Raw genomic sequence first — 16,684 nt, 5'->3', positions numbered from 1 at the left:
TGTAAATCAAGTTTGGTTAAAAAATGTCCTTGCATCACCAAAGGAATAATTTGCTGAAGAGAGCTCATCATGAAATGTTCCTTGTGAATAACATTTTATAATATTTTAAGTCTATAATCATGGCTGTTGTGGTTTCTCAGCGCAAGGAGCCTCACAGATGCGGCCATCTTGGAGTCAGGCTCTCTGCCAACCTGACTGATATGTGATCCTCTCTCATTTTGGTGCGTCACCTCAGAGCCTCCTTTGCATGTCACAGTAGCGAGTGCAGTGTTTAATTTGAGATGGTGCCTGCAGCTGGAGCCCACAGGCACTCATTTTTTAGGACAAGTCCTTAATTTAAGAGTGAAAAACACCAGAGGAGGTAAGAAGGAGGAAGAGAAAGATGGAAAAAATGACAAAGGATAAAAGCAAGTACCTGCAAGGGTGAGTTATCCAGAGAAAGAGAAGGGTTTGGTGGAATAAAGAGCCATGAAGCGCAGTCAAGACTACACAGCCTTAGTATTCAGCACACCGATATACAATAGTGCCAGCCGTGGGCATCTTAGCAAACGATTGAGTCCCGGCACTTATTCTTTTACAAATTAAGCACTGACTGAGATTTTTAGTCTTCTGTCCTCCATAGCTGGTAAGGATATATTTTGCAATTGAGTGTTACTTTATGCTTATGTCAATCTATATGCCGAACCCTTGTATTACTGAATTACCTCTGGCAACTGATGGAGACATACACTCTGATTCCTCCAGTGAGACACATACTCTCCTTTAAATTGAAGAGAAGGAGCTTTAGAATTGCTGTGATTTTCTTTATCCAATGCTGCATCCTCAAAGTTGCTTCTCCTCTATTCCATAATACCACACACTACAAAGTACACAATTTCAGTCAAGTGAAGTTTTGCGGGGAGTTTGCTACAAACTTGTCAGCAATAATAACCTGGAAATGGTCTGAGATTTACTGCAGCCAAGGGGTGGAGTAACTTCTCTTCCAGAATGAAAAGGGGAATGGATCACCCTAGCCTTGCTGCAGTTGTATGGAACAGGGATATTACATGTGGAGAAGGGGTTTTCTTGTTGAGAAAAATGTGCATTTACACAGGTGGCTGATATTCCTCTTGTGCAGAATTTTCAAATATGTAAAATCCGCAGAGGAAATAGGAGACCTAAGGAAAAGTTACATCACATTCTGAGATGTACACTAGGAAATCTACACCTGTACTTATGGGAATGTTTATTAAACCCACAAAAAAGTAGAAGTATGTCTATGTGGAGTTCTAAGTCGATCCCAGTACTTTTATGTTTTTCTTTCTAAATAGGGCCCAAGTAGGTTATAACTCTGGTCCTCAAGCTGCACAAACACGAAACACCAGCATAGAAAACATAATATAGAATATCAAACTGCAGCATAACACAAATACCACAGTGTAACATTACATACCATATAATAAAAGAACACAGCTCAGTAAAGCAGAGTATAGCACGACATTCCCAACCTTATATTGAGCTTTACCTCAGCGTGCTCGGTACCTTTATTACCGCCCCTTTCTCAGGTATTTGTACGGTCTGGCTCGACAGCGCAGCTATCACCAGACAATCCCGTGAGAATCACCAGGAAAGAGGGTCTGGCTCCGTCCACATGTTGGATCCAACAGTACATATATTTTGATTGGGCAGAAGTTGTGTGCTTTCACACAAAAAAGTGCTTCCCCTCTCACAGCCGTGATCATTTTCTTTACGTATCCAGCTGCCTGAGCTTGAAGTTTCAGGGCACACACATGACACTGTAAAGCTATTAAAGGGTTTTGGATAACTGGATAATTATAGTGTTTTTCTCTGGCAGCAGCACAGACGGAAAGAGGGCGGTCATGAACTTACATGGATACTTACGTGGATATTTGGGTCTGGCTTGACAGTGCAAAAGTCACTTGACCTTTTAATCTTCTACAATATTATTCTACAGTCCTTTGCCTCCCCACAAATACACGTCCATCCCCATGCTAGCTATTTGTAATCAGCCCTGCCAAGTACCATGCATCAGGCATTCAACTAACGCATTTTAATGTGGTGGTCCACATCACCGCATTAAAATGTATTAATCACACATTTTTTGCATCTTGACCACCTGCGCGTTGCAAGAGTGAAGCAGGGAGTGACCGCGGCCATCGTTGCTGCATTTACAGCAGCGTGGCATCAGAGTGGTGTGTAAACCGTGCTGCAAGCTCACTACTCGTACTACTACTAGTTACTCAGGTCCGCACTGTTAAATAAAATATTTACTGACATATGATGTTGCGATTAACATTGCTGACAAGTTTCCCAGCTCCATGTATGAGATGCTGCTCCAGTCCAGATTTAGTCCTTTGAATTCTGGGCCATGTAGTCCTATTTTTTAATGGAATAAATAAAGCTACAAGTCCCAGAATACAAAGGAAAAACCTGGACTGGATCAGCACATCAAGCATGGACCGCTGAAACTTGGCAGGGCTGGATTAAAGAGCACATTGATATAATTTAATGTAGTAGCCTGCAAGAACTGTCGTCCTCGGGCTCGTGCCACAGCGGGCTGGGCTCAGCTCACTGTATTCAGCAGCTGTCATGTGGCCTGCAGTTCTGGGGTAGTAGTGAAGTGAAATTATCAGGGGGTGGCACAATGCCCTTCCCCGGCTCTTGATGTTTGTCGTGCCTCCCCCTCTCCCCCTGTGACAGTGACCTTTCCTTTTGCCGGCTTCGCTTTCTGAGTGCCGAATAGGTGCAGCAATGATCACTCACACCACAGCCCGAGTCACAAAGATAGAACAAAAGTCTAAGTTTAGGCCAAAAGTCTAAGGCTAGACCTAAAATCTAACTTTATTCATAGCAAGACTTGTGGTCTTACTTTAGAGTTTTGGTCCAAGTTTAGACCACAGGTCTAAACATAGCCCAAAAGTCTAACTTCATTTATAGTAAAGTTAGACTTTGGTCTAAGTTTAGACTTTGGGTTTAAACTTAGACCAGGTCTAAACTCAGACCAAAAGTCAAACTTTACTACAAGTAAAGTTAGACTTTAGCTCAGCAGACCCTTGAATTATCAGCTATCTGGGGAGGTCCGCTTATGATGAGCCCATATGGACGTCAGGCAGACTAAAGCCTAAAAGCGAGCGCCCTGGAGGACTTCGCTGGGTACTTGCAAGCACCTTGCAGAGACACATGAAGCAGTCTTGGCAGGGGAAGTGTGAGAGAGAGCCAACATCCCTGCAATAAAGTAAAGAGTGATTATTCAAATGTTTGTGAGATCTGAAATACTTCACTGGAAAGTGCTACTGTCAGAGGAGCACTGCCTCGGTGCAAGTACATTTGAGCAAAAATAATCCGTTCCTTCTAAGCATTTTACAGCACCAATTGGGGTAATTTCTGATGTTTATAATTCCAGGGATTTTTTCAAAGGTTTTAATCTCAATTAAATTTCACATAGAGTGTCACACATAAGATATGGAACATCACACATCAAGAATGGCAATGTCACACATATGAAATGTGAAACTTGGCAGCCATATGTAATGCTTCACATTACCATGCAACAATCCTTTAAGGCCAGACCTATTGGCATTGTCAATGTTTGTTCTCTTCGTGCAGTTCCTCTGCTTCCAAAGTTGCCACAGGGACCATCAAGTGTTCCAGCATGCTTCACCAGAAGACTTTAGGGCCGAGGGCAGAAGATTTATGAAGGGGTGAGGAGGGGGCTGCCATGGGGCCTGGACCCACCCAAACCGCACAGCAAACTGCCAAGCGAAAGATTGGCACCTCCCATGCGGCCGGAAGTGATTCAGGGGTCCCCCCTCTCACCCCTATAGACTGAACAGTTGAGAATCTGAGAATAAGAACATGTGCGCTTTTTGATTGAAGAGATTATGCACAGCAGTTTTACTTTCAGGAACAGAGGCGTTTTTTGACTTTAATAGGAAAGACAGTTAGTTACAAGAATAGCCTATGCGCAGCAGTTTTACTTTCAAGATGAGAAGTGCGGAGTCTCCACAGGAACCTTCTCTACGCCACGCGCTGAAGGTTCACTTTCAGGGTGACTGGCAGGAAAACTTCATGAAACCCCCACAGAGCACGAGCCTCCCTGCAGCCCAAGTTAGAAACACCGGGCAACGGACAGGCGGCTGGTATTCCTCGTGCATCATTTTCGAGCATGTAGAATGAGCAGAGGAAATAAGAGACCCTGGGCACATTTAGATCACATCCCCACAAGTACGCCAGGAGATCTGCACCTGTAACATTGGGAATGTTTGGTGCTCCCTGAAGAAGGGCCGGTGTCTCTGTGCGCAGCTTTACGCTGACGGCAGGAGTCCGATGCTTCTCTTTGAGGGGAGGAGGCAGGTCTGGTGCTGAAGCTGCGAGGACAGTCCTCCCCAGAGCCGGCGCGTGGTGGACCCCCAGGCACGAGTCCATCACGGGGCTGGCTTAGGGTGGTGTGAGCTGTGCGGGGGTGCAGGGTGCTGACCTGGTTTGGGGGCGCTGACTTCGGGGGGCGTTGTGTTTAGCAATGACTCACAAACCTTGCGATTTAAAAGCACCTGCTGAAAAGTTCCTTGTGCGCCCAACCTTCAGGAAGCAACTACAATGTCAAGAATACTCTTGTGATTAATGATCCTGCTAGGGCAGTGGTTCCCTACCTTTTGACTTCTCAGGACCCCCCACCAAATCACTACTGGAAGGTGAGGACCCCCAAGCAAATTGTACGATTTAAATTTCAAACATTAAAACAGTAATTTGCAAAAAGGACACAAACAAGTACACACCAACCAAATACTCAAAATACTGAAGATATCATTATTTTATATTGAAAAAACGAGCGGAAATCGAAAACATTTTAATGGGAAGGTTGATGGTGCATCTCGTCAACTAACTTTTCAATGTTTGGTTTCATTTATGAAAGTTGAATCCTGAGGTCAGATTCTAAATTTCCCAAGCAATTTCAGTTTTTATTTTTTAGGTAGGTAAGATTTTTCACATAAGTATGTGGTGATGTGATCAGTATAGGGAAAGGTGCGGAAGACATTGTGACGCAAAGGGTTAATTAGCTTGAGTGGTGTAGATGAGCGTGATGCCTGCTGAAATCACCGAACAACGTGGAAAAGTTCATGATATTATTTTCAAGCTTGTTTGTGTAGAAGACTCTGTCTCAACCTTGAGAACGAGAGTACAGGGAGAAGATGGAATGAAAACAAATGCTGGGGAAGGGTAGAGCAGCCAAGTGCTGATAACATAGCTAGGAAATGCCAGAAAGAGATAGAATCCAAGCTTCAAGTTATTTAATCACTGAAGTGTGGGTGAGGGACTTGAAGCTCGCAGATGGAGTTGTGAAAGCTGCCACGGCCCAGCGCTGCCTCCCTTTTTTTGCTGACCATGATGCTTGAGGGGGAGAAAGGTCCAAGCAGGCGGTAGAGGGCTTCCCAACATTTCGTGGACTAAGTTAAGTTCCACACAGGGATGAAAGGCCTTTGTTTCTCTGCTCTATTATTATGATTGATTATTTATGCTTGCACTGTGTTTATAACCTGAAGTAACTGAAACATGCATTTTGGTGTGCAGTAAATCAAAGCTTATCTGAAGTATTCAACTAATTTATATTTTGCTTCCTGAACATCGTAGTGTGATGCATTTTGGTTTACAGTTAATCAAAACTTATATCTGTCAATGAACTCTTTGCTTATATATATGCACAGATGCTCTTTGTAGTGTACTTATATATAAATAGATGCTTTTCATTGTTATTCTTATTCTACTATTGTTAATGTCCTAAATGCCTACATTTACCTGAAATTCTAGTAAAGCTAAATTTTATTTATAATTGGCGTGTGGTCCTTCATTGAGCGTCCTTATTGATTTATACCGAACAGGTGTCAACCAGTCACCTGGATAAGACATGATGAAAGGAAGTAAACCATAGGGGCTTTTCATCTCTCCCTAGCCTCTGTGTCACATATAATTCATTTGTTTTATAGCACCTCTCATACCAAAGTAGGGTGTCGGAGCACTTTACAGGGGACTACAAGGTATAGGGTTCACATGTCATCCACGCTGGTAAGCATTTTCTAAGAGTGCTTGGTCTGGAGAAGCACAAACTCAGGATTCAGACCACAACGCAGTGGTTAGCGTTGAGTTTAATAAGAATGCATTTCTATGCAAGAAAACATTGTTAGCAGCATAAGGAAAATGAAAGACTGGGAAAAAAGCAACTTTCTTATTTGTGCCGTGCAGTTTGCATGGAGCTCTTTAATGGCAGTTCAAAGCTCACTGTGCTAGCATATGATTGTAACTTATGAATTGCACACAAACAATAGAATCTCTGTGACAAAAGCAGTAACCCACTGTGCTGTGCATAAAAAATATTGTTCTGTGCATGATACACATTCTTTGCAGCAGCCATATTATGCATCTGCGCTACCTTTGAGTCAAAACTGACACTGCCCAAAATTCCCATCTCTCTCCAGCAGGTACATTAATCACTAGATTTATCTTGACACTATTATTTTTGCCCAAAAGCTGCTGGAGGTACAAGGATCTTTGCACTGCTTTTAACACTGCTGAACAAAGGAAGTAATAAATATAAAAACACCCACATGTTTGTTGGAGGCCCCAGCTGCAGAAGTGACTTCCTCCTGGCCTAGGTCTGCGGACACCCTGGGAATGTGTCACGGACCCCTGGGAACCACTGTGCCAGGTAGAGAGATTGGAGTTTTGTCTAGCAGCAGCTTTGACTCGCCATAAAGTAGCGTAGAGGGTTAATGTGCCTGCTGCAAAGAACAGAACTACATTGTATATGGATAGCTGAGTGGATTAGTAAAGCCAGCCTTTACAAGCTCTTCAAAACAAATAAATGTATGTGAAAGGGGAGCCATGGAAAGACTAGTGGCACATATGCCGGGTGGTAGTGAGGGCAGCAGAGGAGGTGGTCATGGGGTGAGAGGGCGCCAAAAACAGACAATCGCACAAGGCGCCACCAGCGCTAAAGCCGGCCCTGATCCATCACATGCGACGGGAAGTGACTCACAGGGATTTCCCTCTCCCTCGATGAGCTTAACAGTTTAGGAATGTGGGAATGAAAAGTAAAGAGATTTTTTGTCTTTAATTGGAAAGACTGTTACTTACAGGAAAAGGTGTGCACTACACTTTTTCTTTCAAGCTGAGGAGCTTGGGGTCCCCACAGAAAGACCCTCTAAACCACGCACTAAAGTTTAACTTCCAAGCTGACTGGTGCAGGATAATTTCATAAACTCCCAAGGCATCCTCCCTGGAGCTGAAGTTATAAACACTGGGGCAACCGGGTACTTTTGCAGCAGGTCAGAGGCAGAGAGTGGAAATCTGGGGGACTCAAATACTCCCACATCAGGCATCCTGTGAACTCCTGCCGAGTGTAAATGAAGTTATTTTTAGCTAGAAGTGTAAGTTAGCATTTTCACATATGGAAGAAGAGGACGGCCACATTCACAGGCCTCCTGGGGTCTACTCACTCCCAGAAGGCAGTGCGCCACTTGCTTCATGCCGTGGCACTGTTTGGCGCAAGCATGATGACATCACCTCATGCTTCAATCGTGCCCTGGATAAACCATTCCAGCTCATGTCAAGTTTAACTGTTTTTCCAATAGGCCAGGCATTGGTAAAGCCAGTAGGTCTCTGCAAGCCAAGAGTTATTGTCGTTTTAAATGCTAACGTCTTTTAGACATGTTGAATAGCAGCATGGCTGCTATTCAGCATGGCTGAAAGTCATGTAAAAAAGTGCTATGACCAAGCCTGAGCTGCATTTTGAGATCATATATTTGAAAGCGATTTCATGCGTGATAAAGAAGACAACATTTGTGGCAAAATAAAATATTTGGACAAGAGCACACACAGAGCACTTCTTAACCCCTCCCTGCTAAGCCACCCACCTGTGCTAAGCATTTTTTTTGCTATTAAGAGTAGTTCCTGCTTAGGCCCCCATAACTTTTTGTCCATATTAGGTATCCAAGCCAAATTTGTGTCCTTTTTTTCCGTCATCCAGGGGATCCCCTGGGGGGGCTGGGAAATTAGCCAAAATACAGCTACATTTAATTTTTTGGGGGAAAAATGGCAAAAAAGTGCTGCCGAAGAAAGCATCTGTTTTATCCCTGCAAATAGCATCAACAGCTAGGATCACCATCTTCTCCGCACAGGAACAGGCTAACTAGAATCAGAAAAACAAAATTTTCAACACAATTTAGGCATTTTACTGGGACATACCCCATTTTTCTGATTTTTTGTGCTGTCAACCTCCTTCCATTTAGTGACAGAAATGGGTGTGAAACTAATAGTGGATCCTGGAAAGCTATACAGTTCTGAAATGTAGACATTATTCCGAATTCAGAAAGGGGTCATTTGTGTAGATCCTTCAAGGTTTTCCTATAGAAAGTAACAGTTAACATAAAAAGAAATATTGAAATCGAGTTGAAAATAACAACAATTTCTGTCTATGTTTTCATCTGTAACGTTTTCCAGCTTTGGCAGGTTTTTGAAAGCAATATACCATTACTTCGCTGGACTCTTCTGGTTGCAGGGATATAAAGGGCTTGCAGGGTCACCAAGGACCCAAGGTGCCTACAGCCAATAAATGAGCTGCAACTTTCAATAGGTTTTCATTGTGTACTGGATGTACAGAAATGTGTTTGGTAAAATATAAAGAGTGAAACATAGATACGAAGGAAACCTACGTAATTCTGAATTGGGAACAAGATATGGAGTTTAGAAGCAGTGGCTATTTGCACATCTTAGAATTTATCGGTACCCATACTACCATATGAACTAGAGGGCATTCTCAAAATGACTTCTTCCTTACAGACTGTCTTACATTTGGAAGGCGCAAATGACGAGAAAGACAATTGGTAATAACACTTGATCTGCTATTCTGTGTTCCAACAAGTCTCCCAATAAAAATGGTACCTCATTTGTGTGGTTTGGCCTAGCGCCCACAAAAGGAAACAGCCCAAAACACAACGTGGACACATCATATTTTTCCACTGAAAACTGACCCTTTACTGCTCTGGCTTGTACCACCTTTTTCAAACCTCAAAAACATATTTTCCCCACATTTCTGTGATGCAAAGTTCTGGAATGCGAGGGGAGTCACAAAGTTCGTCCCACCCCTCATTTCCCGAAGTCTCCTGATGAAAACAGTATCTGGCTTGTGTGGGTAGGCCTAGAGCTTGTGACAGGAAACACCCCCAAAATGCAATGTGGACACATCACATTTTTCCACTGAAAACTGACTCATTTTTTGCAGTGTGCCTAGCTGTCAATTTTGGGCTCTAGCTCAGCCCACACCTAGGGAAAGCTACCAAACCTGTACATTTTAAATAACTAGCCACCTAGGGGAATCCAGCATGGGGTGACTTGTGTGGCTCTTTCCACATTTTGCTGCCTAAAATGCCTTCCAAACCTCACAATATGTTCAAAAACACATGTTTCTCACATTTCTGTGATGCAGAGTTCTGGAATCTGAGGGGAAACAGAAACTTCCTTCCACCCTGCGTTCTCCCAAGTCTCCCGATAAAAACAGTACCTCACTTGTGTGGGTAGGCCTAATGCCTGCGACAGGAAACACCCCAAAATGCAGCTGGCACATATCACATTTTTCCACTGAAAACTGACTCATTTTTGGCAATGTGCCTAGCTGTGGATTTTTGGCTCTACCTAGCCGGCACATAGAGAAACCTAGCAAACGTGTACATTTTTGTAAAACTGGACACATAGGGGAATCCAGGATGGGGTGACTTGTGTGGCTGTCACCAGGTTCTGTTACCCAGAATCACTTGCAAACCTCAAAATGTGTCTTAAAAAAAATGTCCTCATGTTTCTGTGATGCAAAGTTCTGGAACCTGAGGGGAGCCACAAACTTCCTTCCTTCCAGAATTTCTCCAAGTCTCCAGATAAAAATGATACCTGACTTGTGTGGGTAGGCCTAATGCCCACAACAGGAAACACCCCAAAACATAATGGGGACACATCACATTGTTCCATTGAAAACACACTTGTTTTTTATAATGTGCCTAGCAGTGGATTTTGGGTCCTAGCTCAGCCAGAAGCTAGGGAAACCTAGCCAACCTGTACATTTTTATGACACACCTAAAGGGAATCCAGGATGGGGTGCCTGGTGTGACTCTTACCACATTTGTGTACCTGGAATTCCTCGCAATCCTCAAAATTTGTGTACAACTATTTTCCACATATTTCTGTGATGGAAAGTTCTGGAATCTGATGGGAGCCACAAATTTCCTACCACTCAGCATTTCCTTCGGTCCCCCAATAAAAATGATACCTCACTTGTGTGGGTGGGCCAAGTGCCTGCAACAGGGAGGGGCCAAAAACGTGAAGAGATTGAGGGGGCACCAAACTGTGTTCATAAGCACAGTTTTTTTGTACATTTTTAGGCTGACTGTGCTTTCTATATCCATACAAGTGAGGTATCATTTTTATCGGGAGACAAAGGGGTACGCTGGGTGATAGGAAATTTGTGGTTTATTTTTCATTCTAAAAGAATGTGGCACAGAAACGGAAGGACAATTTCTGATTTTAGTCACATTTTGAGATTTGCAGGGCATTGTGGGTAAGAAAACCTGTTGTGACCCACAACAGACACAACACCCTGTACTTCCCTAGATGTCTAGTTTTCAAATATATCTAGAGGTGGTAGATTTCTCCTAGACAAGAAGTGAGCATGCTACCAAGCCTCTTACCTCTGTGATGTCCCAAACACGCAAACTGTGAAAAAAACACCCTTAAGGTTTGTTAAAAAGACCCCTCACCCACCGACCTATTTGGTGGCATGCTTCATCATTGAGGTCCAACCCAAGAAAACCTAGCGGGTCAGGGGTGTCCTTCAACACCTGATTACAGAGGAGCAGGTTTTTTAGAGAGTTGAATTACCAACTGAGAGGAGAAGTGCAATAAATACATCTTGTGGCTACCCACCATTATTTTTACACATGCAGACTGATGGATTTGCCACGAGGGTGAGTGATGGTTCAATATATAACATTTTATTAGCAAGAGATTTCGCAAAAATCAAATGCACTGTTAATAATTGAAAGGTCAAAATGTGAACCAATGACTCACAGCACGGTAACTAAAGCCATTACAAGGCACCAACCACTTTACAGGCCATTCATAAACCTTTCATCGGTGACACACAGAGGATCATTCATTGCACCAGCTGTGGTCCCAGCACATTGCAACACTCAGATCAACAGACAGTGCCATTCAAGGGCCCATCACTTTCATACACCCACATGCTTGACACAGCAATCACACCAGATGTCAGAGCGTGTGGACTGGCGTTTGGTTATCAGTGTGTGTAGTGACCAGCAGCAAATCACTACTCACACACCACCAGCCAAGTGCCAGTTCACTCACACCAATAGCCAAGTGCCAGCTCACTCACACCGCAGCCAAGCGCCAGAACCCACACACTGGCAGCCAAGCACCAGCCCACGCACACCACCAGCTAAGCACCAGTCCACGCACACGCACACCGACATCACATTTTTTTCACAAAAAAGAAAACACAAACCAATTGTAAGTAAACACCAAACTACAAACACAACAGCTCTACCTAAATAAATCACACTAATGCCAAACATCAAACTGAACACAAAAACGATACAGACCAGGCAATGCTAAGGTGTGCTCCCAAAACTCTTTTGCATGTGGTACATTCTAAAACAAGCAGGCACACACAGTCCAGGTTTCGAAAGACAATCAGGGCAGTGCATATGACTCTCGTTTCACATGCCTCTTTGCATATAGACTCTCATCTCCTAAAAGGGATTGGTTTTTTTGGGCGTGGGAGGAATGTGATCAGTAAAGTAGCGATCTTTCAATCTAGCCACATTCTCCACCATTCCAACTCTAGGAACACTGGCCTGTTCCACTACAACAAGGCTACCTATCACAGACTCCGGAAACTGAACAAAAGTCATCTTTGACTCTGGAAAACTATCCTTGATCACAACAAAATCTTTAAAGGGTGCTAAATGGTAGAGATGGATAGCCAACTTGTTATACCAAATATAAGGCTTACGAACAGCAGTGTAAGGTTCCAAGCACTGATCTACTCTATCTACACCACCCATGTGCTTATTGTAGTATAACATGCACAAATGTTTGCACACTTCAGCAACCTGACACCAACCAGTCACAGATGAAGCACTTTCATCATGGATGGTAGTAAGCTTGTAGGCATCCCTCCTGCCTGTTAATTTCACAGCTAACAGTTCACCACTACATAAGGCACTGCAATGTCCACTCTGACGTTTTTTACAAACTAGCTCCTTTGTACAACATTTACGGATAGAGCGGACTGTGCCAGAAGCAATAGTGTCAGCTTTGAACAATTCCATGAACAATTGCACACCAGTATAGAAGTTAACCTGGTACAAATGATGACCTTTGTTAAAAAGTCCTCTAAGAAGTGGACGGACAACCAGAGGGGTCAATAGTGGAATCCTTACCAGGGTAGAACCCGAAATAATAGATATATTCTGTACGTCTCTCAGACACCATATACATCTTAAACCCCAACTCTTGCTAGGAGTGTACTGCCTAAAAACCAAACAACCCTTGGACAGGACCAAGAACTCATCAACAGCTATTTCTTTCCCAGTAATATAGGCCTCTGAAAACCGATCTACAAAGTGATCAAGGACAGGCAGAGTCTTAAAAATGTGGTCACAATCAGGGTAATCTCATGGCAACGCTAAGGCATTTTCAACAAAATGCAGCATCCAAAGCAGAAGCAAATACCAATCACGACTCATGATTGCCGGAAATATGGCCGTTGCCATCAAGGGACTGGTAGACCAATATGAAGACAGCGACGGCTTCCTTATGAAGTCCATCAAAAAAGTTAAACCCAAGAATTTCTTCAACTCTTCCAGATTTGTGGGAATCCACATAAGCTCCGGAGCGGGGCTTATATCTGGCAGTGGTGTCCCTCAAATACTGTTCCGCACACAAATTAGTCTGTTCAAAAATGTCACCCAAACATGCATTGTCCATAAACAACTGAAAGAAATTTATAGGCAGAAAGTTTTTGTTTCAGTATTCACGCTACACACTGTGGCACCAGTAAAGGTAGTCAATGCTAGCTGCACCATGTTTAGGGAAACCAGGAGTTCAGCTCTGGCAATGGAAAGCCTTTCAGCCCCAGGCTGCAATCCAGATGCCTATAGCTGCGCTGTCTGCACATCAGTGTCCTCCTCCAAAACAGGCGCTTCATTGGCACTGAGAGTGGCTTCATCATCAGATGATTCCTCTCGCACAGAACATCTGCTGCCAGAGTCTTGCACTTCCTCCTCTGCCTCAGATGCCGTCAGTCTCCTAATCATGGTCAGAGGAAGATACAAAAAGTATACCAACAACCTGCTGAGTGGTCATCTTGTGGCTAACCATAATCCTTACCAATAAAAGTAACTTGACATACAAGTCAACAACAACCAACACTGTGTAAAATAAGCAATACAGTGTGGCTTTTTCTCAAAGACCGATATACTCCAAAACTATACCACACACTTGCCAGAGACAGCTAGACTCACCAGCACCTACTCTACACAGACACAGCAAGCACTGATATCCCACTAAAAAGGAAAAACAAAATAAAATTACACAAAATTAAGACAACACAAAATTAAGACAAAAAAACACACATCGTGCACAAACGCAAGGAGAATTTCACACACTATAAAACATAAGCTAAATATGCTGCATTATTACAGCATTTATAGAAAACTCATTTCTGCATGAAAATGATGCTCATTTTGAGTAAACAGTACAAAAATGTTTTTCTTACCAAACACATGCAACTACAGAAACTGCAGATGTACCACAGCTGGAACCTCAAGCAATGTCACAGCTTAAAAAGGAGAAATAAAACATTATAATCACAAATAGAAATTATGTGCCAGTCCACACACCCCACCACCAAACATTCAGAAATGTTCCCTGGTGCCTAGTGGTTTTCAGCACCCCTTGCGGGCTGATGCACCTAAAAGGTTTGCCAGTCTTCCCCCAAGAGGGGCAGAAATGGCCAAAATAATTGCCTTGCTAAAGGGGAATGACCCTTGCCCAAGGAGTCACTTCCGAAACACAAAACTCTACAGCATTAAGAAATCCCTGATGTCTAATGGGCTTCTGCCCCCTTTGAGGCAAAAGGGCCTAAATCATAATGGCCGAGCTGCTCTCAAGAGTGGCAGAAATGGCCAAAATATTCTCCCCCAAAAGAGGACCAACCTTGCCCAAGGGACCATTCCCCAAACACTAAAAGTCTACAGCACAAAGAGATCTCTGGTGTCTAGTTGGCTTCTGTCCCCCTTGGGGCAGATGGGGCTAAATCATAATGGCCGATCGGCCCCCAAGGGTGGCAGAAACAGACAAAATATTCTCCCCCAAAAGGCGAATGATCCTTGTCCACGGGGCCATTCCCCAAACATAAAAATAATCCATGTCCTGTTTGGGAGCAGATGGTCCTAAATCATAATCGCCTATCAGCCCTCAAGGGGGGCAGAAATCGCCCAAATATTCTCTACCATAAGGAGAGCGGTCCTTGCGCAAGGGGCAGCTCCCCAAACACAAAAATAATATATGTATATAAATCCCTGGTGTCAAATGGGCTTCTGCCTCTCTTGGGGGCAGGTGGGCCTAAATCCTAATGGCTGATCTACCCTAATGTGGGTAGAAAGAGCCACAATATCCACCCACAATAGGGGAGTGACCCTCGCCCAAGGAGCTGCTCCTCAAACACAAAAATAGTACATGCATATAGATCCCTAGTGGGCTTCTTGCTCCCTTAGGGGCAGACAGGACTAAATCATAATGGCTGATCTGCCCCCATGGAGGGCAGAAACAGCCAAAATATCCTCCCCCAAAGGCAGAGCGACCCTTGCTCAAGGGGCTCCTCCCCAACACAAGAATAATATGTGCATAGTAAATCCCTGGTGTGTAGTGGTTTCTGCCCCGCTTGGGGGCAGATCAGCCTTACAAAAAAGGCAGATCTGCCCCTAAGGGGGACAGTAATGGCTAAAATACTTTTCCCACCAAAGGGGAGTGACCCTTGCTGAAGGGGCTGCTCCCCACAACAACATGCTGCCCAAACATAATATTCCTACTGCACGATTGTAGTGCCATGCACGACCCTGCAGCAGGAATGCACACCAAAGAGACATCAGGGGAAAGGAAACCCCTTTCCTTTCCCCCAGTGCCTCTTTGTTGTCCCCGATCCCCGTCGCCGAACACAAACTCACCTCTAATTCCCTGGACGTGCTGGAAGCAAATAGCGTCAAGCACGTCCCGGCATCATTTTATGACGTCTGCGCTTCCACTGCCATCCCTGGTGGGGGGTGCACAAGGGTGTCCGTGGGTGGGTGGCAGAACAGCTGGAAGCCGTCTGATGCACACGCCCACTGTGTCGTCCGGTGGCATGCAACGAGTTAAAGAAAATGAAACAAAGTGCTTGAAGTGCCCCTGCCTGAGCCCAGCTCCCACAGCTGCTAATTGGCCCGGCCAATTCCTGGGTGAGTGCCCAGCCCCCATCAGTAGACCTGTTTTGTCCCAGACCTAGCTGTGGGATGACTGGTGCACATTTCTCCATAAATAGCGTGACCTTTTCAGTACCAGGAACTAAAAATGTAGGTGCCCGTGTGCAAAGATTTGATTACGGCATGGCCAATGGGCTGTTGTTGTCTACTCTCTGCGATGTACACTGCCACCAGTCATGCAAGTGTGGTTCACACACGACATGCTGAGCATGGACAGTTCTCATGGAAGCATGGGTCACACATGACACGCACACCATGGACAGCAGTCATGCAAGTGTGGTTCACACACGACCTGCAGAGCATGGACGGTTCTCATGGAAGATTGGTTCACACATGACACACACAGCATAGTCAGCACTCAGTCACCTGTCCTCCATACAAGACAGAACACACCGACACACACGCGGCTGAAAGACAAGCTTTCTTCACAAACGTATAATCGCCTGCAGCAGCCTTGCAAATTCCCACTTGGCATCGGAATGCAACCTTTCCACTCACAGAACTCACATAGCCTAGACCTCAGCAGTGCCAGTGTGCTGATAAAACAGAACAGGCCCAGCACAGCATCAGTGGTGCAAGCTTCCCATGCACAGAACTGAAATAGCATGGAAGCTTCCCATGCATAGAACTGATAAATCAGCATGGCAGCAGGACTACAAGCTTCCCACACATGGAATAGCTACAACATCAGCATGGCAGCAGGACTACAAGCTTCCCACACATAAGATAGCTACAACATCAGCACGGCAGCAGGACTACAAGCTTCCCACACATAAAATAGATACAACATCAGCATGGCAGCAGGACTGCAAGCTTCCCACACATAAAATAGATACAACATCAGCATGGCAGCAAGAGTGCAAAACTTCCCACACACAGAACCGACACAGCCAAAGCCTCAAGAGTGCAAGCTTCCCATGCACAGAACTGAGATCACATGGAAGTATCAGTGCCAGCTCCTCACACATAGAACAGCTATAACATTAGCATAGCAGTAGGAATGCAAGCTTTACAAACACAGAACTCATACAGCCAAGACCTCAGCAGTCCCAGTTCACTAATAAACAGAACAGGCCCAGCACAACATCAGTGGTGCAAGTTTC

General features: G+C 44.4%; 1 long non-coding RNA gene across 1 annotated transcript in view; it reads right to left on the bottom strand.

Annotated features, from left to right (window-relative positions):
* The window catches only part of LOC138303612 (uncharacterized), a 32,072-nt gene extending 16,643 nt beyond the window's left edge, over positions 1–15,429 (bottom strand). Inside the window, exons 1-2 of the long non-coding RNA XR_011205424.1 lie at positions 15,288–15,429; positions 13,838–13,900 (exon numbers count right to left, since the gene is read on the bottom strand). This is a non-coding gene — a long non-coding RNA (uncharacterized lncRNA). The remainder of the gene's footprint in view (positions 1–13,837; positions 13,901–15,287) is intronic.
* Between the last annotated feature and the right edge of the window lie 1,255 nt (positions 15,430–16,684).

This window comes from Pleurodeles waltl, chromosome 7, assembly GCF_031143425.1.
Source record: "Pleurodeles waltl isolate 20211129_DDA chromosome 7, aPleWal1.hap1.20221129, whole genome shotgun sequence".
Lineage (NCBI taxonomy): Eukaryota > Metazoa > Chordata > Amphibia > Caudata > Salamandridae > Pleurodeles > Pleurodeles waltl.
This window is presented reverse-complemented; position numbering and strand designations above follow the sequence as displayed.